The sequence below is a fragment of the Odocoileus virginianus genome, chromosome 28 (assembly GCF_023699985.2).
Source record: "Odocoileus virginianus isolate 20LAN1187 ecotype Illinois chromosome 28, Ovbor_1.2, whole genome shotgun sequence".
NCBI lineage: Eukaryota > Metazoa > Chordata > Mammalia > Artiodactyla > Cervidae > Odocoileus > Odocoileus virginianus.
Genome location: NC_069701.1, coordinates 12,020,055 through 12,047,051, shown reverse-complemented (window position 1 = coordinate 12,047,051; position 26,997 = coordinate 12,020,055). Strand labels below are relative to the sequence as shown.

The window sequence follows — 26,997 nt, the reverse complement described above, 5'->3', positions numbered from 1 at the left end:
TCAAGTCTGGAGCTAATGAGCTAAGATGTCACCTGCCAACAGCAGCATTCACATGGCTGAATGTCTGACACCAGTCTCTGTGCCACCAGAGTGAGCCACAGCTGTCCTCTGCTTCTTCAGGAGCCTCTCTAAGACCAACTGGTAGATCTGGCCTACATGCCTATCAAAGTACTACTTTTGCCCTGGATTCTGATACACGTGAGATTTTGTGTGAGTTACTTAAGACTGAAGTCTCTATTTCTGCCCCCCCCCCCCCGCCACCATTCTGAGGCTCCTACAATTAAGCCCCACTAGCTTCAGAAAACTAAGATCATGGCATCTGGTCCCATCACTTCATGGGAAATAGATGGGGAGACAGTGGAAACAGTATGAGACTTTATTTTGGGGGGCTCCAAAATCACAGCAGATGGTGATTGCAGCTATGAAATTAAAAGACGCTTACTCCTTGGAAGGAAAGTTATGACCAACCTAGACAGCATATTAAAAAGCAGAGACATTACTTTGCCAACAAAGGTCCATCTAGTCAAGGCTATGGTTTTTCCAGTGGTCATGTATGGATGTGAGAGGTGGACTATGAAGAAAGCTGAGTGCAGAACAATTGATGATTTTGAACTATGGTGTTGGAGAAGACTCTTGAGAGTCCCTTGGACAGCAAGGAGATCCAACCAGTCCATCCTAAAGGAGATCAGTCCTGGGTATTCATTGGAAGGACTGATGCTGAAGCTGAAACTCCAATACTTTGGCCACCTCATGCAAAGAATTGACTCATTGGAAAAGACCCTGATGCTTGGAGGGATTGGGAGCAGGAGGAGAAGGGGGCGACAGAGGATGAGATGGCTGTATGGCATCACCGACTCAATGGACATGAGTTTGAGTAAACTCTGGGAGTTGGTGATGGACAGGGAGGCCTGGTGTGCTGCGATTCATGGGGTCGCAAAGAGTCGGACACGACTCAGCGACTGAACTGAACTGAGCCTTCAAAGCCAAATGCTCTGGGGGCTTTTCTTCCAGATGCTGGACCCTGGGGCTTGAGAGCCTGATGTGGGGCTTAGAACTCTCACACCTGTGGGAGAACCTCTGCAATATTACTGTTCTCCAGTCTGTGGGTTACCCATCTGGGGCATATGGGATTTGATTCTATCACAGTTCTGCCTTTCCTACTTGTCTCATTGTGGTTCCTTCTTTATGTCTTTTTTTTTTTCCCATTTATTTTTATTAGTTGGACGCTAATTACTTTACATCATTACAGTAGTTTTTGTTATACATTGAAATGAATTAGCCATGGATTTACATGTGTTCCCCATCCCGGTCCCCCCTCCCACCTCCCTCTCCACCCGATCCCTCTGGGTCTTCCCAGTGCACCAGGCCCGAGCACTTGTCTCATGCACCCAACCTGGGCTGGTGATCTGTTTCACCCTAGATAATATACACGTTTCGATGCTGTTCTCTTGAAACATCCCACCCTCGCCTTCTCCCAGAGTCCACAAGTCTGTTCTATACATCTGAGTCTTTATGTCTTTAGTTGTAGAAAATCTTTTCTGGTAGTTCCAGTTTTGTTTTGTTTTTTATCAATGGCTGCTTTGCAGAGAGCTGTGATTTTTGTGTGCTCATGAGAGGAGGTGAGCTCCGGGTCTTTCTACTCCACCGTCATAGTTACTCTCTCCCATTATGCTCTTGGGCGGAGAACTGTGTTTTCCACATGCTATAAACTGAATGTTTATGTCTTTTCAAAATTCATGTGTTGAAAAATAACCCCAATAACCAACCTTCTGTTGGCATTAGGAGGTGGGACCTTTGCGGCGATTAAGTCATAAGAGTGAAGCACTCATGAATGGGATTATACCCTTATCCAAGAGACCCCTCCTCCCTTCTGCCATAGAATACCATGAAAATAGTCATTTATGAGTCAGGAAATATGACAGCACTAAACACTGAATCTGCCAGTGACTTCATGTTGGACTTCCTAGCCTCCAGATTTGTGAGAAAAAAGTTCTGTTATTTATAAGCCACCAAGTCTTTTTGATACTTTCTGTCATAGTGGCCTGAAAGGACTAAGACACATGTATGCCAAAGTTATCCACTAGGACATACAGGTAACACAGATGTGGTCTACCTAGAGTAAAGAATGAGCCAACTATGAGATGTCTAAATCCATTTTCTCAGACTCCTTGCTGCTCCCAGCTGTGACAGCATAGGCAGAAGGTTCAAGAATCTAAGAAGACAAAAAGGATGAAATGAAGCTTAACCAAGGTCCACTTCTAAATCACACTTGTAGTGTTTTTAAACAGTCATACACACACATATAGAAAAATGATATTTAGTTGTTTGATTTACAGGTGACTCAAACAGTAAGAACTGTACATGTAGAAGGGAAAATCAGAGAGGCTTAATCCTGGAATGTTGCAACCAGATGACTGACTATAGTAAGTGACAGTGGGAAGCATTAAGGGTGAAATTCACATATTGATTTATAATGCTGTGTTAGTTCTGGGTATACAGTCAGGTGATCCAGTTATACATTTATACATACATTCATTCTTTTTCACATTCTTATATAGGTTATCACAGAATATTAATTCGCATTTCCTGTAATATATAGTAGGTCCTTGGTGGTTATCTATCTTATATATAGTAGTATGTGTATGTTCATCCCAAGCTCCTGATTTATCCCTCCCCTTCACATTTCCCTTTGGTAACCATAAGTTTGTTTTGATAACTGTAAGGCTCTGTTTTGTAAATAAGTTCATTTGTATCACTTAAAAAATGAGATTCCACATATGAGTGATAGCATATGACATTTTTGTTTCTCTGTCTGACTTACTTCAATTAGTATGATAATATGTAGGTCTATCCCTGTTGCTGTAAATGTCATTGTTTCATTTTTTACAAATAATATTCCATTGTGTATATGTGCCACATCTTCTTTATACATTCTTCTGTTGATGGACATCTTAGTTGCTTCCATATCCTGGCCATTATAAATGGAGCTGCAATGGACATTGAATTACGGTTTTCACAGTGTATATGCTTAGGAGTGTGACTGCTGGATCATATGGTAGCTCTATTTTTAATTTTTTGAGGAGCCTCCATATTGTTTTCCATAGCCATTGTACCAATTTATATTCCCACCAACAGTGTAGGAGGGTTACCTTTTCTCTACACCCTCTCCAGCATTTATTGTTTTTACACTTTTTGATGATGGCCATTCTGACTGATGTGAGCTGATAACTCATTGTCATTTTGATTTGCTTATCTCTAATATTTAGCAATGCTGGACATTTTTTAATTTGCCTATTGGCCATCTGTATGTCTTCTTTGAAGAAAAGTTTATTTAGATCTTCCACAGTTTGACTGGGCTGTTTGTTTTTTGATATAGAGCTTCATGTGCTGTTTGTATATTTTGGAGATTAATACCTTGTCAATAGCTTTATTTGCAAATATTTCCTCCCATTCCATGGGTGGTCTTTTTGTTTTGTTCATGGTTCCTTTGCTGTGAAGATTTAAAGTTTAATTTGGCCCAGTTTGTTTATTTTTGCTTTTATTATCATTAGTCTAGGAGGTGGATCAAAAAAGATATGGTGATTAATCGCAAAAAGATATGCGGTTTATGTGACAGAGTGTTCTGCCCATGTTTTCCTCTAGGTGTTTTAATGTCTGGCCTTATATTTACGTATTTTATCCATTTTGAGTTTATTTTTTGTATGGTGCTAAAGAACATCCTAATTTTCTGTTTTTGACGTGTATCTGTCCAATTTTCCTAGCACTACTTATTGAAGAGACTCTTTTCTCCATTGTCTATTCTTGCCTCCTTTGTCACAGATTCATTGACCATAGGTGCGTGGGCTTATTTCTGAGTTTTCTAACCTGTTACATGATCTACATTTCTGTTTTGTGCTAGTATCATGTTTAGATGACTGTAGTATTGTATGAAGTCAGGGAGCCTACTTCCTCAAGCTCTTTTGCTCAGGCTTGCTTTGGCTATTCAGGGTTTTTGTGTTTCCATACAGATTTAAAATTTTTTTGTTCTAGCTCTCTGAAAAAATGCCATTGGTAACTGATAGGGATTGCAAGGCAATCTACAGACTCAATGTAATCCCTATCAAACCTTTAAATATGTATGAAAAAAAATAATTGTTCTAAACTCTCAAGAACCCCCAGGCAGTGGGGGTGGGTACACTAGTGGTAAAATGGTGGCAGTAGTCTCAGATGATCTCAACAATCTTTATGGGTCATCCTCTCACCATACAAAGTTGAATATCTCCCTTGAATCTTGGCAACAATTGCTTCATCTAACAGATAAAGTCATGACACATCCACACCTCTCTGTCATCCTCGAGGTGAACACTGTGTAAATATCTAGTACTTCTGTCTTGGCTCTATGGTGTATATCATTGGAAGATTTAGGAGTTTGGATAGTTTCTAACCATGGATCATCGGTATACTCTGCTAAGTCTCCTAACCCTTACTCCTGTCTTCCTCTGCCGCTTCTTTTCCCTTTTTCTATACACAGAACTACTCATTCAAATCAAAACTTACACTCACTCAACTGTGTCATAGTTTCTTTTCATCTCTGGAATTCTCCTTCCTTTTTGCCTTACTGGCTCCTAATTTTTCTTTCAAGTTACAACTCAAATATCCACTATTCTGTGAAACTTGCTGTAACTCATTTACCATTTTTGGTAATTTATTCATTCTTTTTACAAGATAGGTATATGTTTGTGCCTTTCTCCTATTATCCAACCTATGATGGAGCATTCATCATTTAATTCATCCTTCCCAACTTGTGAGTTCATTAAAGAAATACCTTATGCCTTATTTATACAAGTGAATAAATGCCAATGAACAAATGAAAAAGTGATAATTGATAATTACCTTAATTATTGAATAAATAACTTGAAAATTATATTAAGTGGGCCTAGCTACTTCTTGGTCACAGTTTAGCAACCTTCATATCTTTCAATTTTCCCCTAGATGTCAATTTTATTGTTGTGATAACCTCATGCATCTGAAATGAAAAAAACAATAATGATAGGACTTTTTAATAAATGTGACTTGTCCAGAACATGTTTTTGTTTTCCTTGGATTTTTAAAGTGGGTGGCATACTTTTAGCAAAATATGATAAACTCCAAGATCTTTAAGATTCCATTCACATGTACCTTATAACTAGATTTCTTCTTGATCATGCAGACTCATTTAAGGACTTTTTCCCTAAGTGCTAGGATAAACATGTTTCTTTTGTTGGGGCCAGGCTATAGAGGAATTGTTGAATCACATTTTGTCTTCTTGTCTGTCTCTCTTCCTTTTTTGTTATTAAATTAGAGTTGATTTACAATATTGTGTTAGTTTCAGGTGCGAAGCAAAGTGACTCAGTTATACAAGCATATCTATTTTTCTCAGATTCTTTTTCCTTATAGGTTTTTATAAAATACTGAGTATAGTCCCCTGTGCTATGTAGTTGATCCTTGTTGGTTATCTGCCTTATGTTTTGAATTATACTGTACTTTTTTTTTCCTTTTACACATTCTCATTGTTAACATTATCAAGTATATATCAGCTCCTCTTGGCTACTGACTCTTGCTTCCTCCACTAATTTTGGCAGTACTCATTCTAGATGTGTCTAAAAGTTTGTAGTCTTACTTCCATGCACTTATCTGTGGTACTTCAATTGGTACAACCTGCTCTGCTGTGGGTTCATGAATACATGTTGTCCTGAAAGATCTAAGAGAACTCATTATGTTCATTTTGATTTCTTACTCACCGAACAGACTTCTGTTTCACTCTAGCTTCCGTTCTTATGTCTGTCTGCATGGGCAAGTGCCCATTCATACTGACCTCTTTACTTTGATTTTTATATGGGATTATGAGCTTAGTGACTGGGAATCAGTCCCAGTGGGATGGGTTTGTTCACAGTGTGCTGGCAAAAGCAGTATTCTGAGCCTAGAAGATAACAGAGAGAACACAGTGAATTTTCACCTAACCATGTTGAAGTATATATTCATATTAGAGTAAGTTTTTGAAAAATAATACTAATTTTGTGGTTAAACTAGAAAATCAGTATGAACTCATGATCTTAATGATCACTGTTTTCTAACTCTCAGTAATGCCTGGCATATGTAGAATAGAGTACATTTTTATAGTATCCTGAAATTGATCTTTAAAAGTATATTCCATTCAAAGGAATTGAGACTTTTTGGAGATGATCTTATCCATTGAAATAGGGGAAAAAATTGAGATGAAATAGCTTGTTGTTGCCAGAAGTCAAAGATGCTTTTAAAATTTTCTGAGTGGTATCTTAAAAGGCAAAGGATTTAACTAAATGTGGTTTCTAATAGATACACTATAATAATTTGTATATCTAAAAAATAGTTATAATTAATAAAATTGAATTGCATATGTGAAAAAACATGAGATTGTAATTAAGGATATAAACTTTAAAATAAAATTTAGAGTGTGAAAATTTAAGTAGCGTGAGTATACTAAACCATGATAAGTATTTAATGAGGCTCATAAATAGGGAAATGGTGATTTCATTTAAATACATGTCATATTTAAAAATTACTGTATGCATTTTTATATGTTTTAACAAAAGGGGTGATTTCAGAGAACAGTGAGTAAGTCACATAGAATCCAAAAACCTGTGACAAAATGATAGATGATGCACATAACCCTAATGGAAAGTTGTGTATATAAACTCAGTCCCTAATCTCCTGAGGCATGAAACTTCTGGATATCCTACTAATCATGAAATGATAATAGGGCACATTCAAGTAAAAAGAATTGGAGGTGTATCACTCTGTAACCAATATATCAAATGGCATGGGAGCAAAGCTCGATCAGTACCACACTCTAAAGTGTAAACTTAGAAAGTACAATGCCTCTTATTTAACATGTAAATTTTCATCTAAGAAGAGGCCCAGCCCAATAAACCCTGACTTAGGTTTCAATCTACTAGATCTAACCAGATCCCTTGACACAATGAGGAATGAATAGATTAATGAAATAAAATCTGAATTATCAGCTAGTTTATGTTTGATTTTCAGGCTGATAAAATTACTGTGCATAAATGAATAAAACCATAGCCCTAGGAATATATAAAATCATATGAGTATATAGATAATAGACCCACAGGATTAATGTTTTGAAGTAGATATGCTAATAATTTTTATAACTGTAATGTTTTGTGTAAATAAGGTATTTTGAGCATTTAAAATAATTTGATATGCTAGATTTATGACTTTATTGAATCATTTTGAAATCAAATTTTATATTTAATATCTAAATGTTTAAGGGATTTTGATTTATACAGTTGATGTTTAAACTTATGAATTATATGAAGAATAACATTGCTCACTAGATATACTATCTTTAAAAAGGATTCATTAAAGGATGCATAGAAAAGTGTCCTTCTTTAGCCACTGAGCCCCTTAAGCTTCTAAGATTCTACCCTGAGTGCACTGACAGATGAACCAAGCCTGAGTGATCTTTATAACACCTGGAGCTACTTTTAGGCCACTTATCCTCTCTGGTTGGTGAGGTAGCTGGGACGTGGAAATATAATTTAGGATTGTATCCCACCAGGCTCCTCTGTCCATGGAATTTCCCAGGCAAGAATACCGGAGTGGGTTGCCATTTCCTTCTCCAGAGGGTCTTCCTGACCCAGGGATCAAAAGAACTCGGGTCTCCTGTATTGCAGGTGGATTTTTTACCAACTGAGCCACCATGGAAACTCTAAATAATTAAGTCTGACTATTAAATAATTAGAAGCTGCCTCTTAAACATACAGATTTCCCCTATGTGGTCATTTCAGTGAATTTTTGTTTGGATCTTTATCCAATCAAAGTGATAATCATTTATTTCTCAGACAAAAGGAGACTAGTAAAATATTAAACTTTCTACTTCCACCCTTGGCGACATAGATAAAAGATAAAGCAAAATTTGAAATCCCCTAACCCAGAATCCCTTGTGCTGCACCACGGGTTCATCCGGTGAATGGCCAGTCTTCTGTATAGCCTATTAACAGGCTTCCCTGCTGCCTCAGATGGTGAATAATCTACCCACAGTGTGGCAGACCTGGATTTTACCCCTGGGTTGGGAAGATCCCCTGGAGAAGGAAATGCAACCCACTCCAGTATTCTTGCCTAGAGATTCCAACGGACAGAGGAGCCTACAGTCCATGGGATCACGAAGAGTCAGACATGGGTGAGCGACTAACACGTTCATAGCCTATTAAGACAATCTCCTATGATCCTGTGTCCACATGACCCAGACTGATTAGTTAACTTCCATCAAGCCAGTAAAACTAAGACATGTAAGTTATCTAGACCAACCATATTCCCTCTTGGACATCTCTTGTAGTTCATGGACCCCAAGATGTTAAAGGTATTGGGGTTTTCATCCCTCCCCAAATTTGTTTGCACTCAGTTGACTCAATCTTATTTTAATCATATCCATCTCTTTCCATCTCCCCCACATCATGCTCACTCCCAGTCCCATGGTTTTGCTCTTAATTCTATCATTATAAATTTTCCCACTTCAAGTTCTTCTCCTTTGTAAAATTTTTCATGCCTACTCCAACTCTTGCTCTTTTTTAACTTTCTAAAAAGTAACAGTTTTCACAAAACAGTTCTATGAGGGTAAGCAGGCAATTTTCAAATCATTAAAGACCAACAACTAGGAAGCACTTCAGCCTCAGAAATACGTCATAAGCTTTAAAGTCCCAATAATCCTAAACCTTTCCCCATTGTTTCACAAGTCTTAGAGGTGGTAGTTGCCTCATTCATTTATTACCTCTATGTTATCTCATGAAAAGGCATTTAGAAAACAGAAAACTGGAAGCTGATTCAAAGAGGTAATGAATGTAGGCTGAGTTTTATGACCTGTACAAAGTAAGAGGTATTCATGTGTGGACTCCCAGGAACATAAATAAAGGTTTCAGATACTTAACACATAAGAAGCCAATAAGCAGCCCTCCAACAAGAACAGAGTAGCTATTGATACTTTCTTTTCAAAGATCAAAAAATTGGGGCTTAGAGAAACCTCAGTTTTCCCTAGTATGTGTTCCATTTTTGCCCTGTTAGTTTACCATACTAGTCTATCCAATTGCATATGTTAAAATTTCTCTGCTAAAATAACTTGTTTGGTATAACCTGTATGAATCCTAACTGATATATAAAGTATTTGGAATAGCAGATGAAGCCAATATAGATGTTGTCCCAATCTTGTCCATTTCAAGGGGACTCATTATTTGTGGAATTAACTTTCAACCTAATTGTGGAGACTTTAACCATACAGTCTTGAGGAAGAATAAAAGCTTACTAAACTTTCACTTTCACATTGTTTTCTTAGGGAATTTATGTGTATCTAAGGAAGACATTTTTAAATTTTGTAAATTCAAGCGTAAATCTCTAGCACAAGACTGAAATAACACATCTCAAACATGTAAATGACCAAGATATAGTTAAGATGATCTTGTCAATGAGCCATCCAAATTTCTCTCAGAACCAAGTGATAACTATGGAAGAGAGGAATTAAATTGCATAATTTTTTATGTTAAAATTAAACAAGGGCAAGTTCTCATACCTGGATATGTTCCCATTTGGGCATGCTCCCAACACTTATAAATAATTTATGCACACTATTTCATTTAATATTGGTGAAAACTCTGGAAAGCTAAATATTATCAGAGGTTTATGGATAAGAAAACTGCACAACAATTGATTCAGCAAGTGATCCCAAACTTTACAGTTAGTAAATGCCAGAACCAAAGGTCTAATGAGGTCTGCCCTATTTCCAGTATTTTACTTTGCACCATTTTGATGAACCACAGGCTTGGGAGTAGGAATAAAGAAGGAATGGTTCATTCCAATCTAGAGAAGAGATTAGCAGTCTAGTTGACTGCTACCCTGAGGAATAAAAGAATACAAAGTCATCTGAATTAATAAAGGGAGCCATAAAAAGTAAACGTAATTACAAAGGGCCATGAAATTGCCATTCCCATTGAACAGCCTGGTATAATATAATAGGCCTGAACTTTGGCTTCAGAAAAACTTGAATTCAAATTCACCTATCAAATGTATATGTCTTACTTTAGAGGAGTCACCTAATCCTCTTAGTGATAGTCGTTCAATTGTGTCAAACTTTTTGTGACCTCATGGACTACAGCCTGCCAGGTTCCTCTGTCCGAGGGATTCTCCAGGCAAGAATGCTGGAGTGAGTTACCATTCCCTTCTCCAGGGTATCTTTCCAATCCAGGGATTGAACCCAGGTCTCCTGCATTGCAGGCAGATTCTTTACCAGCTGAGCCACTAGTAAAGAGCATGAAAGTGAAGGCACTCAGTCGTGTCTGACTCTTTGCGACCCCATGGACTGTAGCCTGCCAGGCTCCTCTGTCCATGGGATTTTTCCCAACAATAGTATTGGCGTGGGGGGCCATTTCCTTCTCCAGGGGATCTTCCAACCCAGGGATCAAACCTGGGTCTCCTGCATTGCAGACAGACACTTTACTCTCTGAGCCAGCAGGGAAGAGTTAAAAGAGGCACAAGTATGGTAGATACTCAGGAAATGTCAGATCTCTTCTGCCTTTATAAACTCGTGTTTACTGTTTCCTTCTTTATCACCACTTGTACCTCTGTCATGACTGGTAACAGAATATCTTTAAAATTAAATGAGCCTACCTGAAATAAGACTAAAGAGGGGCTCTGAGCATTCTTTGCAATATTTTATAAACAACTATTGGCAAAGAAACACTCAAAAGGACAGAAAATTGAAAGCAGATTCAAAATTGTAATAAACATAGGCTAGGCACTATCCAAAGGAAGATGTATTCTTAGGTTTCCTGTACTGGTTTCAGAGTCTGGATACAAAAAAAACAATGAGCAGTGATCTAGCAATTCTCCCACTGGTAAAAGGTGATTATTGCTTTCATTTTTTTCATAGATGAGTAAGCAGGCTTAGACAAGCCAGGGTATCCCATAGCTCATTTAGGTTAGAAAGCTAATCTGAGCCCAGGTATTCTAATTCCAAGTCAAATGCTGTTTTCAACATGGTGCAACATTATAAATCAATATAATTCCCTATATTTCTATTCCTGCTTGTGGAGTTGTAAGTTTTCCCATTTAATAAAGGAAAAAATGCTGCACTTATTAGAGAAATTAAGAAGCAGCAAGGAGACATGTACACCACCGCTGTCTCTCTTCCACATAATCTCTTCTAGAGGTTCCCCAATTAGAAATCCAATGGCCAGAGTATCATTGCTTGCCTAGGGTGCAGTGATCTCCAAATGCAAACTCCATCTAATAGGCATTCTGGATGCTCTTTGTCAAGCACTCTTATTTCTGGAACATAATTGCTTTATTCAATCAAAGTGTCCCAATCGCTGTGGATGGGAGACCTCATGATTTAGTTGCTATCAAAACAATTCTGCCCCAAGTGGAGAAGCTTGCCTGATTTAAATGAATATCAACAAAAATGATGATTTTACACTTTTCAGGGAAACAACAGTCCCAAAAGTTCTCGTGTATTTCCAGGGACCTTAACGGAGGCTAACAGATTTATGGTCTCATTATTGCCTGAAGCAATAAGTCTTCCAATAGGTAATTTTTATGCTGTGGGACAGCAGAACATATGGGAATAAATGTTCTTGAATAACGGAACTGGCTGTCAGGGTTTTCAAATACAGCAGTTACTAAAACAATAGGTTTTCACAAAGAAATGAGTTTTTTTTCTCCTTAGCTTCTCACCTATGTTTGACCATTAATCCCATCAGAAATGCTTGTCTCTTTAACTAGTGGAAAATATCACATAAAGAATTGGAAAGCAATAATACAAACCTGTAACATCATTTCAATTAGAATTTTAATAATATAATACTTTATGTTCATAATACAGTATACATTCTAGTAATAATATATTAATATATATCCTACTTCAATTAATAAGAATTCTAATCTATATGATGCTTTGCCTATTTCCAGTTTCAAACAAGACTCAATGGACCACTGATAGAAGTTATAAGAAATGTGGTTTCTTTTATCAGTACATATATTAAAACAGATTGAATGGCTATGAGTGAGCATGATTTTGGAATTAAAAGGATTTATAGGATGGATTCATGTATTAGATAGGGGTTGTCATTATATATCACAGAATGTCAGGGACCTGTGAAAATGAATAAAAAATTTTAGAGACCCATGAAATTTAAGGACGTACAATGAAGGAAATGAATCTTTGTCATATATTTGTTTCATGCTAGGCATTTTGCCAGTTACAGTTTTTCCAAAAGTATAAATAGGAAATCTGAGAGTTTTAATAGAAGAGTTTTAATGAGAATGAGACGCTCAATCTTAGAGAATGTTTTAAGTGCACTTTCCTAATCCTACATAGAAATGTCAATAAACAACAATTTTAAAAATTCTAACACTATGCCAACATTCAACTTTAATAAGTTAAAGGGAATAAAAGATTTAATTAACAAACAGCAATGAAAAATTTTCCAAAGATTAACTTTAGGTTACACTACAGGACTGTCAGTACCTCAGGGTAGTATTCTAGCTCTGCTTCATTCTAGGCTGTCTCTATCACATCACCCGGCTACAGTGTTCACATAGCACTTATCACTACATGGAATTATCTTTTTATTTTGCTACATATTCACTGTTGCTTCTTCACTTCTACTTTGATGCTCCAAGTGCTAAAGATAAGAGTTTCCAAATGGAGTTATTTATGCTAAAACCCATGTCACCAACCCACAACTCAATTACAGTTTCAGCAGTCCCAGAAGTGGAATCTTACCAGTCCATCAGAAATCTCTTGATTAGCCGTGGTTTGGTAATCTGCCTGATACACCCGTCCCATTCTCTGTAAGGAAAGTGACCCTGCAGTAATCCCTCTGCTTTCACCTAGAACTCTTCCTTTTTCCTCTCCCCTTCTGCCTGGAAAATGCCTTGCCTTGTACCTCTCTTCTGAGTTCCCTTCTATCTGCTAGACTGTATGCTGCCTAATTCATGAATCACTGAATGAAGCCAATGTGATCTTTACATTTTACTCAGTTGCATTTTGCTTTTCAACAGAATCAAAACAGACTTTTTTCTTTGTTCACTGCTATAGCCTCAACATCTAAAGTAGCAGCTGGCACAGAATAAAGCCCCAATGAATATTTGCTGAGTCAAAGGTAGTTTTACCACAATAGAATTAATGTAGATGTCCCACATTAAAAAGGGTACTAATCTATGAAAGAGGCTTTCCAGATGGAGGTGGTACAATGGTAAAGGGTTTACCTGCCAATGCAGGAGATCCAAGAGACATGGGTTCAATCCCTGGGTTAGGAAGATCTCCTGGAGGAGGGGCATGGCAACCCACTCCAGTATGCTTGCCTGGGAAATCCCATGGACAGAGGAACCTGGCGGGCTACAGTCCATGGGGTCACAAAGAGTCAAACATGATTGAGCATACGAGAACAGCTAACAGCTAAATCTATGAAAGAGGCAAGACTGAACAGTGGAAGGAAGGCATGTCTGAAGTCAGTTCACTCACCGATGCCAAGTCCATTGCCTGATCTAATCTTCACATTTTCAGGGTGAGGTAGATGGCGTTGTCATTCCGAGTGTAAGGACAGTGACAAGACACCTAGAGAATTACAGTGAATTTTACAAAAACAAGTAAAAAGTGGATCTAAGACACTTAAGTCTGAAGGTCAGGAGAGCTGTTTTCCTTTACTGTTTTGCTATATTAAACCAAACAAAATTGCATAGGAAGAGGACTAAAAATGTAACAAGAAACACAAAAGTTATAAAAGAAATCATGAGAGTGTTCAACCGATAGCAGAGAGAACATTTCAAGGAACACTGAAAAGTGTGGCTAAGTAGGAAAGTGGTGATAGCTAATGGAGAACTACATATATATAGGGATAAAATAATTATCCCTAATATTTGATATTATACAAATATATAAATAGCCATATTTATGTATGACTAATAAGAGTTTTTGAGTTGGGAATCTTGACATCTGTCTTACCTTGAACTGTTATAGGGCAAATTTAATCTAAAAAATGGAAACTGAGGTAATCAACTTTTTTTCTTTTTTATTAAACTTGGTATGATATGGTGTGGTATGGCATAGTGTGTGTGTGTGCACATGCATGGGTTGAAAAGAACTGACAGATTGGTTTTATACCTTCATTCAGCTCAAGCTGCAAATTCCCAAATATAGGATATTTTTCTGAAAGTCCTCCATACAGTTCAGTTCAGTCGCTCAGTCGTGTCTGACTCTTTGTGACCCCGTGAATCGCAGCACGCCAGGCCTCCCTGTCCATCACAAACTCCTGGAGTTCACTCAAACTCATGCCCATCAAGTGGGTGATGCCATCCAGCCATCTCATCCTCTGTTGTCCCCTTCTCCTCCTGCCCCCAACCCCTCCCAGCATCAGGGTCTTTTTCAACGAGTCAACTCTCTGCATGAGGTGGCCAAAGTACTGGAGTTTCAGCTTCAGCATCAGTCCTTCCAATGAACACCCAGGACTGATCTCCCTTAGGATGGACAGGTTGGATCTCCTTGCAGTCCAAGGGACTCTCAAGAATGTTCTCCAACACCACACTTCAAAAGCATCAATTTTTCAGCACTCAGCTTTCTTCACAGTCCAACTCTCACATCCATACATGACTACTGGAAAAACCATAGCCTTGGTCAGACAGACCTTTGTTGGCAAAGGTAATCTCTCTGCTTTTTAATATGCTATTCAGGTTGGTCATAACTTTCCTTCCAAGGAGTAAGCATCTTTTAATTTCATGGCTGCACTCACCATCTGCAGTGATTTTGGAGCCCAAAAAAATAAAGTCTGCCACTGTTTTCACTGTCTCCCCATCTATTTCCCATGAGGTGATGGGACCAGATGCCATGATCTTAATTTTCTGAATGTTAAGCTTTAAGCCAACTTTTTCACTCTCCTCTTTCACTTTCATCAAGAGGCTTTTTAGGTCCTCTTCACTTTCTGCCATAACGGTGGTGGAAGGTTGTTGCTGAACGATAAGACGCCGGGATTCTTGGCCTCCGAAGGAGACGAATTCAATCCGGGGCCAGAGATGGGGCTGGATCGCTCAGAGCTTTTGTGTAATAAAGTTTTATTAAAGTATAAAGGACATAGAGAAAGCTTCTGACAGAGGCATCAGAAGGGGGCAGAAATAATACCGCCCCCCCTGCTAGTCTTTAGCTGTAAGTTATATAGTCACTCACAGTCTGTTAATGAAAAGAAAGGAATGGCTTAGAATTTAGAATGGCACCAGATAATTCATCCCTGGCCATAAAATGATTGACTTGAATCTTGTAGAAGGGCAGATTACCAAAAAATAGTTTCGTTTACATAGATTAGGGGAACAATATCTGAGTAAGTAGGTTAGGCCATTTGGCAGAATTTAGAGTCTGGGGTAAATGCATAGCACATTAACATAGCTTAAGACAACATTTCCATAAGAAAAAGAAATGTATTGGTTAACTCAAGGTTTGAGAGTAGTTAGCTTCAGGTGAAACCAGGTGTCATGGCAACACAGCATTTTAAGAGAAACCTTCTTTTAAATTTGTATAGAGAAGGAAAAAAAAATATCCCTGGTTTGTTTCCTCCTGCTGCTTAAGAGAGGTAAAAATGTCTGGCACTTGCAGCCTATTTCCTCCATTTGGAGACCCCTGGCCTTCCTGCCTGTTACCCTCTCAGTGGTGTCATCTGCATATCTGAGGTTATTGATATTTCTCCCAGCAATCTTGATTCCAGCTTGTGCTTCTTCCAGCCCAGCGTTTCTCATGATGTACTCTGCATATAAGTTAAATAAGCAGGGTGAAAATATACAGCCTTGACATACTTCTTTTCCTATTTAGAACCAGTCTGTTGTTCCATGTCCAGTTCTAACTGTTGCTTCCTGACCTGCATACAGGTTTCTCAAGAGGCAGGTCAGGTGGTCTGGTATTCCCATCTCTTTCAGAATTTTCCACAGTTTATTGTGATTCACACAGTCGAAGGCTTTGGCATAGTCAATAAAGCAGAAATAGATGTTTTCCTGGAATTCTCTTGCTTTTTTGATGATCCAGTGGATACTGGCAATTTGATCTTTGGTTCCTCTGCCTTTTCTAAAACCAGCTTGAATATCTGGAAGTTCTTGGTTCACGTATAGCTGAAGCCTGGCTTGGAGAATTTTGAGCATTCTTTGGGATTGCCTTTCTTAGGGATTGGAATGAAAACTGACCTTTTCCAGTCCTGTGGCCACTGCTGAGTTTTCCAAATTTGCTGGCATATTGAGTGCAGCACTTTCACAGCATCATCTTTCAGGATTTGAAATAGCTCAGCTGGAATTCCACACATCCACTAGCTTTGTTCGTAGTGATGCTTTCTAAGGCCCACTTGACTTCACATTCCAGGATGTCTGGCTCTAGGTGAACGATCACACCATTGTGATTAAAGATCTTTTTTGTACAGTTCTTCTGTGTATTCTTGCCACCTTTTTCTTAATATCTTCTGCTTCTGTTAGGTCCATACCATTTCTGTCCTTTATTGTGCACATCTTTGCATGATATGTTCCCTTGGTATCTTTAATTTTCTTGAAGAGATCTCTAGTCTTTCCCATTCTGTTGTTTTCCTCTATTTCTTTGCATTGATCTCTGAGGAAGGCTTGCTTATCTCTCCTGGCTATTCTTTGGAACTCTGCATTCAAATGGGAATATCTTTCCTTTTTTCCTTTGCTTTTTGCTTCTCTTTGTTTCACAGCTTTTTGTAAGGCCTCCTCAGACAACCATTTTGCCTTTTGCATTTCTTTTCCATGGGGATGATCTTGATCCCTGTCTCCTGTACAATGTCATGAACCTCCGTCCTTATTTCATCAGGCTCTCTGTCTATCAGATCTAGTCCCTTAAATCTATTTCTCACTTCCATTTAGCAAAAAAAGGTTGATGGTCAAATAAAATATGAAGGAAATAGAGGAAAAAAAGAATAGGAAGGAAATTAGGTAAAATGAAAAAAAAATGGAAACACCAATTATTTGCCATCAAGAAGGAAATGCAGTCTTTAGTGTTATGTGTAAAAAAGTGTGGCCATGACCTGTGCTATGGTTAAACACATGGAGATAAACCTGAGCCAAACCACTCTAAAGGTTATTGTAGACTCCTAATAGGAAATTGGCATGTAAAATTGGAAAAGACAAAAGACTATACGAGTACAGTTAGGGCACAAAACCAAGAGTTATTTATTCTATTCTGTCAATATATAATAGTCAGTTGGAATTATCATTATTATATCAGTTTTGAAGGGGGAAATTTTACTTTCTAAGGATTTTCATTAATTTTTGTTCATTATTTTTGAATGCCTAAAATATTTCATCGTTTTAAGATTTCATAGAGATACAATGCATATGTTTCTCCAATTTTAAGTGTATAATTCAATGAGTTTTGACAGATGTATACAATGGCAGAATCACCAAGACAATCATGGTATAGAATATTTCTATTGCCCTAAAACATACCCTCCTGCCCCCCCATTTTTTGAGATAAAATTGATATTTTTTTTCAGGTGTACAGCATAATAATTCAATAGGTCAATTATATTTTGATATTAGATGTTTAAAAGATATATTTCAGTGTGGTCAGCTGTTTCAGCTGTAAATTGTGGTGTTCACCATCTAACAGAGTAATTCAAACAACAGAGCTACAGCTCCTAAACCTGTGTTATTAGGAATTTTGTGGAAGGAAAATTCGAGTTATAATGCTGATAGAATCTATGAGGAAGCTAACTGCTAAAAATTAATGCCAAACACACACACACATTCAAAATTGCATCATGGTAATTAATTATTTTAATAGAAGCTAAACCAATTACACATAATTACTTACAAACTTGAGGTTAAAAATATTGATGCAAAAACTCTGTAGCTATGTAAATGCACTAATATAATGTTTTAATTATATCCACACATCTATTTAAATCAGATAATTCCCTTTTATCCACAAAGCAGTTACCTTTGTGTTTGAGCCCAAATCATACACTTTTCTTTACTGAAAATTTTTAAAATAAGAGCATCTATTGACAAAATAAAGTTGTGATTGAAAACCACTCCAAAATATTCAAATTTATTTAAATCCAATTTATTAAAATCAGTGAGGGAAAAAGTCAAGCTGGTTATTTGATATCATGGAGAAAAACAAAACATGTTGATTGACAGGATGATTTTTGAGATAAAATAGCTATATTTTGTTGAAAACATGTAAAGATTCTGACTTTTATATCTAATGCCTACCTCAGTATAGAGGAAAGAGCATTGACCATATGAAACATCTAGGTTCAAAGTCAACCTAATGAATATACTAGACTTTTCTGAAAAAACACATATTTATCTGGTAAATCCAGTATTAGACAACTTATTGAAAAATAGTAGTTAATACACAATAGGTGTGGATCTAGGTGTAGGTAGAAGTGTGTGCATGCTAAGTCACTTCAGTCGTGTCCACCTCTTTGTGGCCCTATAGTTTTAAAGTTACTTTCCAAATTCATAGGATTATAAACAGATCCTGCTTTGTATATTGTAAAGCACGTCACAAAATGTACTATTGCAGTAATTTGCTCCCACCATGCGTCAGTCTCAAAAGTGACAGATACCATCCCCAGATGATTCTCCCTCGAATGTGCTGCATCTTGATCTGTCACCTAAATGATCAGGCATTCCAGAGACTTCCACACATCTCCCAAGGACTTAGCACCTGTTAGGTTCACCAGGGAGACTGTGTTAGGAGAGTACTGGGGATTCTTGGATGTACCCTTTGCCTTCCAACTTCATGATCTTTCCTTATCAGGGACTCAAAGACCTTCCATCTGCTGACCCCGAGTTAGGAATGACTCCAAACTTTGAAAACAGGACTCAGCTGAGGACAGAAGCCAGTTGCCAAAAACAATATATCCAAATCTCTTTCCTGTGCAGTGGCATATTACAGTGTGGGGTGTGTTATTGTTTGAAGTAGAATGCTACTCTCTCTATGCTCCTTTGATTTCTATCAAGTCCTGTAAGATTGGAGGACAGATAACAACCAAGGTCCTACTATATAGCTCAGGGAACTATATTCAGTATCTTATAATAACCTCTAATGAAAAAGGGTCTGAAAAAGAATATAAATATATATATAATCACTTTGCTGTATGCTTGAAACTAATACAACACTGTAAATTAGCTATATTTCATTAAAAAAAAAGATTAGAGGACAGATTCCATATTAAATAATAATTCTAGGTTTATTACAAAATGGGTCTAGCCTAGACTCGCTGAATTGTGAGAACATATGTTTAGTGAGAAATAAGGTAGATTTCTATAAAATATAAGTGAAAGAAAAACATGTTTTAGCCTCAGCAAAATATCCCCACATTTTCAGAAAGTGTGAAATTTTCACTTCAAATGTACATGAAACTATCATAAAATACCCAAGAATATATTGAAATCTTTGCCTCAGTTTCTAAGCACCTTCTCTTTTCAACACCTAGTATAACCCTGTAATCTCTCTGCCAAAGCAAACTATTTTGTAGGAAGTGTGATACAATTTCGTATTTGACTTGTAAGCCATTTTCATAATGAAATGTTTCTAAAATATGATAGATTCACATAAATTAAAGCGAATACATATTTCACATCCCTTAAGTTTCTTACCTAAATAATAGAAATGGCAAAGGGATAATTACCTTGGCATATATTCATATATTTTAATCATTTTCTTAATCACATCTATTTTTAATACTCTGCAATAGATATTTTTCTGGAATAAAAGGGATTTTTTTTTCTTTTTAATTGGAGGATAACAGCTTTACAATGTGAGTTGATTTCTGCCATACAACAGTGCGAATCAGCCCTCGGTACACATGTGTCCCCTCTCTCTCGAAACTCCCTCCCTTCCCCCATGTCATCTCGCCCTTAAGGTTGTCACAGCTCAAGTTGAGTGCCTTGTGTTATACAGCAGCCTCCCACTAGCTATTTATTTTAGATATGGTAATGTATCTGTTTCAGTGCGACTAAGAGAATGCTTTTTAATAAGACAATCTTATTAATTGAAACTTTGTCATAAACTTTCCTACAATCTATCATTGCATTATATAGTATTTCAACTTACTCATGTTAATATTTTTATTAAAATATTAATATAACATTATGCTTATTTAACATTTATCTATTTATAAGATAACAATTTTCATTGAAAAATATTCTTTCTGTTGGTGCCGAGTTACCCAGTCAACTGAAAGAAAGTTCTGCTAAGTAGATGTTCTAGTTTTAAAATTTTGCTAATTGAAATGTATAAATATATTTGCTCAAATATATTCAGTTATTTTTACCTTCACTTAAAGACTGTACTGTCATAGTTACAAGAAAAACATCACCATATAAGTATTCTTTATAATTGTTTTTAATGTTTTGTCAAATTTAAACCTTTAAATTTTAGGCTTTTTTTTTTTATCTTTCTTACTTTCTAGCCAAAAGTATAAACATATACAATTAGAATATTCAATTTAAAAAACAAACTTCCCCTCAAGTTTTTATATTTCCGACTTAATTCCAACTTAAGTTTTATAATTCCAACTTACTATAAAATTATCATGGTTGATTTATATGTAAACATTTTAAGTTTTGACACTCCCAGTTTATACTTTTATCAGCTTTTTTTATCTGATCAAGCTGCCATATTTACAAAAGTTTAAATACTTCAACATTGTGATGTACATAATATCTCTTTCTAACAAAAGCTGACAAATTGTATACCAACACCAGCTGTGAGTACATACTTTTCCTTAAGGTTTTAAATTTAATAATTTAGTGACCATTGGAATCTAGTCCCCAGGTTTACGAACTTAGTAGTTTAGTGATGCTCAAAGGAACTTTATACAAAAGAACACTGCAGAAAAATTTTTATCTTCATGTTTAACTTCTTAACTGAATTTATAGAAAAATTCAAAATAATAGCAGGAATTTCCCTTTTAATAGAATTAATTTCTAAAACATTGTGTTAATTCCATAACTGGATAAAAAATTATGATTGGTAACAGATTCATTAATTTTCTATTTGAAACCTTGGACACAACTGATATAAGATGACATCATGTTTAACTATGTTCTTCTGTTCATGTTTCTTCTGCAAATAGAACCAATGGATTACTAGCTCTTACTACACCTTATATACATCCACAAGAATACTGAAAACAAAAATGAACAAAATTAATTTAGAAAAACAATTGAGGTCACTGAGAGTTATACCTCACAGTGTGATGTGTAAGGGCACCTTCTGCCACTGTCTGTATTAAACGTGTTTTTGAACAAAAAACAAATTTCAAAAAAAATTTCTAAACTAAAAAACAGTTGTAAAGTAAATGCTAACACTTCTTTAACAGTGCTAGCTAGGTCTTCTGGCTTTCATGTGGCCATTGGTATTATTTCTACAACCCTATGGTAGCAATTTAGGACCTCAAAATATTTTGTCAAAATTATATTTCATTATCAGGTTTTTGAAAGAAATTTTAAATTCCTAACACAAATTATTTTGCCTTTTCAAGCTAATTACTGCTGAAAAGATTTATTTAAAAGTGTGATAGTGCTATCAAGTAATAAAATGGTTACAAACGTAAGTCATTTGATGAAGGACAAAATCACTGTAACAGGAACATCTAGGTAAATCTCTATAGCAGCATGGCTCAGCCTCAATTTCCTGACATATTTAACTTTTATTAACCTGTATTTTTCTCATATTTCTCAGTTAAGCTACTAATTGGTAGCCTTTGACTTTCATGATCCCTGGTCCTGGACATCAATGTGTCCATCAAAGTCAGAACCAGCTGGCTGTCCTCAGTGTCTGCTTTTTTAGTGTGCATCATTTTTATCCACTTTTGGTCTGCTTACTGTCCTTTAACATTACCCTGTATCTAGAAAGGTTCAGGAAAAGAAAGGCTATTTGGGGTCATATTTCAAATTTAATCATGTGTTAGGGTGAGAACTCCATATGCTGCCCATGTATTTTATACACCATTATATCATGGCAGGGCTCTGAAATAACAAGTCAAAGGCTATCCAATCATCCTGGGTAATTTTAATGCAGCCTCTATGGTGATGCTTTGTTGAAATAAATTAAGGACCTGAGAAAAAGGCTAGGCTGAATATCCAAATACTAGATGCAAGAAGGAGCTGACCTATGCAGCTAAGATTTTTATCACTCCACCTAAATGATGATACTGAGTTCTGAGTGTTGTATAATGTTTTTATGGGAGTTAGGCCTATGTCAATCAGAGTTTAAGTTTTATAAAAAGTCTTTTCTTTAAAAGGTGGTACTCCATTTATGATTATTATAAAACATTGGCTATATTCCCTGTGCTGTCCAATATACCCTTGTATTACTAACTTATTTACACAAAGTCATTGCACCTCTTAATCCCCTAGCCCTCACTGGCTCCTCTCTCCCCACTGGTAATCACTAGTTTGTTCTCTGTATCTATGAGTCTTTTCTTCTTCGTTATACTTACTAGTTTGTTTAATTTTTCTGGATATACATGATATTATACAGTATTTGTCTTTCTCTGTCTGATTTATTTCACTAAGCATAATACCCTCCAAGTCCATCCATCTTGTTGTTAGATTCCTTCTTTTTGATTCTGAGTAGTAGTCTAAGAAGTCTTAGAGCAATTTGGCATAGAGTTAATAGTGTAAGTTTCAGAGTCAGAACTTTTGCATCCAAATTCCAGCCTACTGCCTTCCAGCTGTGTAACTTTGGACAATTTAATCTCTCTCTACTCTACTAACCCTGTCTACACTCTAGAGAGAAAAATAATATTGACCTTAATATTTTGTTATAAGGATCAAATAATATATGTAGTACTTAACAAGCAGTAAGAATTCAAAAATGCTGTTTTCATTATTACCATAATATATTGAAATGATCAGTTTATATCACCCTTCCCCATTAAACCATAAGCACTGCAAGGATAGACTGTATCTTACTAATTTTTACTGAGACAACACCCAGCTGGGCTAAGTGCATAGTGGGCATTTAATGAATATGTGTCGAACAAATTTGAAAAAAAAAAATGAACTGCTTCTTTTGTACGCTTAACCTATTGTGTTATAGCTGATTGTTTACTTTTTTGAACCCCACTACATAGTGAGAACCATAATGTAAGTGGTCTTATTGAATTCATCTTGTATAGGTAATGCTCTGTATGTAGCAGGGGCTTAATTAACATTTAGTGAAAGATGAGAGAGTTCTAGTTCCCTGTCTTCCAGTTCAATAATATTGGGAAAGTAATTTCTGTATCTCAGTTTCTTCATCTTCAAAACATTAGTACTGCGGGGGATGGTTTGGAATAGGAGCAGAAAAGAACCGCATCAGTCTATTTTAATAGATTAGGACAGCATGTTCCTAAGTCACCACAGAATGGGGACTTTTCCTGTGTGAAGCCACAGGCTCTCCAGAATGATGAAAAGCTAATGGTAGAGATGTTGTTTAAGTCACTTGTCCCTGACATTGCTTTCTTCCCCTGGAGGAGGAGGTGATCTTGCTATTACCTGGATTATTTATGAACTAGGACAGTCTGAGGTTTGTACACATTCCCATACACTAAAGTTCATTAATTAATTGGTTACGTTCTTCAAGAATGGTAACACTGATTTTGAGAATTAAAAAGTGCGGCCCCAGAACATATGCACTTTCAGACCTGAGGAAGTGCTGCCCTTCTTGGCTGGTGTCATAGGGCGTAGGTCTCCCACTGCAGGCCTGCCCTTTCTCTCTCCTCTCCACCTTTTTAAAGACCAAGAGAAGTTGTGCCGAGACATGCAAAGTAGCTGTTACGTGTGTATACCAGTTTTCTGATAAATGTCTGTATTCTTGGTAAAATTCAGGAAGTTAAAAGTGCAGAATGTTCATTCCTAATATATACATATTTTCCAAGTTTCCATAGTCAAATATTGATACATTTGGGAAACCTAGGTTTCAGCAAGGTTAAAATGCCTGTGTATGTTTAACTGCAGAAAAATGCAAAACCTTTATTATGCTAATATGTGCTGTGAATCTCCAATAAGGAAATAGAATTTGCAGTATTTCCCAGACTTATCTGATGACAGAAAATTCTCTAGGCCTAGTGTAATATGAAATGCACACAGAAAAACTGAGCTAATCAAGATATAATCAGAGCCTGAAACATAGTGTTTGCAGCACTTAAGATTTAGAACTAAATATTCTCCCCCTATTGTGAGGCTTCATTTTGTCCCGAGTTAGGTGCAGATCTTTTAAAGTTCATTTAGATACTTGCAGTTTGTTGCATTTAGATGCAAGTTACTTGCATTTAGATACTTGCAGTTTCTTTTTGGATAGATACCCACAGAAACATACACATATGTGTGTGTGTGTATGTGTATGACATACACATATAAAGAAATGATTTTAAGAAATTTGGAAAAATAATAGTTGACTGGTGAAAAAGTATTTCATATTCATCCTAGTCATCCTTTAAAATATAATTCCTGTTACACATCTTTGCACTTCATTTTAGTGTTTTTGTTTTGTTTTACATATTGGAGTTTAAATATTTGATTTTAATGGTTGCATAATGTGCCAATCCTGCAATTAACATGTTGGATCAAAGAGCTTTAACATGTGTCAGATTAATTCCTTGGGATATGTTTCAGCAATGGAATTGCTGAAACTAAAAGTCTGAAAATATGGAGGCTTTTGTCATGTATAGTTTCATCATTTTACCTGAGGATAGAGGGGTGAGGAGAGGTTAGTACTTGCAAAGTAAATCAACTTGTAGGATTCACAGTTGTCAAGCCTGTTGTGGTTGAAGAATGGCTTATTATATAAAATAATAACTAATGTAGTGGTATTATCATTAATGTAACAACACTGAGTTCTTAATATGTACTAGAAACTATACTAAGTACTTTACATTTATTATCTCAGTCTTCAAGAAACTCACAGGTACTTCTCTCATTATTCTCATTTTAAAGATTAGGATTTGGGGCACAGAGATGTTAAGTAATTTGCCCAAGTTCACTCGGCTAGCCAGAAACAAATTCAGGCAGTCAAACTTCAGAGATTCCTTTCTTAACCATTACTTTTTAGCAGTTGACAGAAAATATATACATACACACAGCTCAACCACAAGCGGTTACCTACAATACAGCTCTGAAATGAACCATCCTTGCATTATCAGAGTGTGAAAGAGCCTCAGGATTGCTGGGAATGGTTCTTAGATGCCTTGTCCATTTCTTTCTCAGGTGTATTTATTATCATCCATTCTGCAATCTACATTACTTACTTTGGCATTATATCTTTGGCTAGATATTTTCCTGGTATCTCTGTTAATATTGTCAAGTTAGACGCCAACATTATTTTTATAAATATGAGATCTCAGGGTAGATATCAAATAAGAGTTACAGGGGAATTAATTATACTTTCAATGGACATATTAATTGGAAAACACAGAGTCACATGCACATGTGTACATAAATTCCTGTTCATGGCTCTCACTATCCAGTCGAAGTGGCAAGTAACACAGGCAAGCAGGAGTTTTCATCATTATTTGAGTGGAAAATCTCTCAAAAGTTCCAATTCTGTCTCTTTTATCCAAATCCTAGCAGCTTGCCTAGGTGACAGTTATATTTTCTGGACCTAAATAATCCATTTTCCCAACCTTTAGCTTTCTTTCCATTTTGAAATATTAGAATGGGTTCAGCATTGCACTAAGGGCCAAACATATATTTCTAATTTTTTTTCTGGCAATATTTAGGAAATACAGTTATTCTTAATTTACTTTAAGATCTGATCAGCGTAGGATAGGATCTGGCATATCCATCTTATTTATAGAATAAAACAATCAAGTAAAATTATAAATATTACTCTTGTACCCATAATGACTTCATAGCTTCATAATACAAGGAGAGCTCTGAATTCCTGAAATAGGTCCCCCATAAATTCCTACCTTAGCTATGTAAAACTTTCCTTTTGCTAATTTTGCCTAAATATTCAGAATTAAAGAACTTAAAAAATAAGTTCACTTATTTTATAATTCTTTGCAGCATTTAGTGTAATAAGTGTCTGGCACATAATGCTTCAAAAATTTTGCACTGAAATTCAGTATCAATGAGGAAGGAGTTATATATTATTCCATAAGAAATTATATAGGGGCCTGAAAACTACATCAATTATTGCCTTTTTTGTATCACACTTGATACTTTCCCAAAATTATTCCTCCCCAGTTTCACTCTTGGTCAGTCCCTGGAATCACAATTTTAAGACTAATATGATCTTTTCACTTTTGTTCACTTATTCAAAGGGCTAGTAGTGCAAAGCTCATTTATAGTAGGATACCTTGTCTTGAGATTTAGAACACTCTAGCTTTGGTCCCAGTTTACCAACTACTTCACAGAATTTATTTAACTTCTTATTCTTGGTTTCCTAGTGTATTTCAATATATTCAACTGGAAGAATAGTATGATCTATTTTTAATCAAAGATAGCTTTGAGATGTCTAATGAAATACATTAAAAGAAAGGTTTAAAGTTTGTAAGATGCTCAGAAAATATAAATAATTATGAGGGCAAAAAGCTGAAACTTAATGCTCAGTATTTTGTCCAGATTTTTCCTGAATTACCCTGCTCTATAGCTGTGTGTGTGTTTCTTTTAAAACTAATAATCCAAATTTCTAATAGCCATATTTATAAGAACAGTAGTGGCTAGTGTAGAATATTTACCATTTAACAGACACTGGTTAAGGTACTTAATTCTTAAAATTATGTGAGGTAGATTCTAATTTATCTACACAATAGACAGGGGGAAATTGAAGTTTAGAAATGTTCAGCAACTTGTCCAAAGACAAATAATTATTATGTGTGGGAATCCATATTCAAAGCTAGGAATGAAGGACCTCAAAGTTCATTTGATTAACCCATTTGCTACCACACCCCCTTCCATCAACATGCACATCCTCCTTTCCTCCTCTCTCTGCATCTGCCA

General features: G+C 36.2%; 1 long non-coding RNA gene across 2 annotated transcripts in view; it reads right to left on the bottom strand.

The window, feature by feature from the left end:
• Positions 1–1,511: 1,511 nt before the first annotated feature.
• Positions 1,512–26,997, bottom strand: part of LOC110133277 (uncharacterized) — a 242,017-nt gene continuing 216,531 nt past the window's right edge. Inside the window, exons 2-4 of one of the 2 annotated variants that reach the window (XR_011484200.1) lie at positions 13,532–13,624; positions 5,760–5,938; positions 1,512–5,005 (exon numbers count right to left, since the gene is read on the bottom strand). This is a non-coding gene — a long non-coding RNA (uncharacterized lncRNA). Of the gene's footprint in view, positions 5,939–13,531; positions 13,625–26,997 lie in introns of both variants that reach the window. The other variant, XR_011484199.1, reaches the window with a different exon arrangement.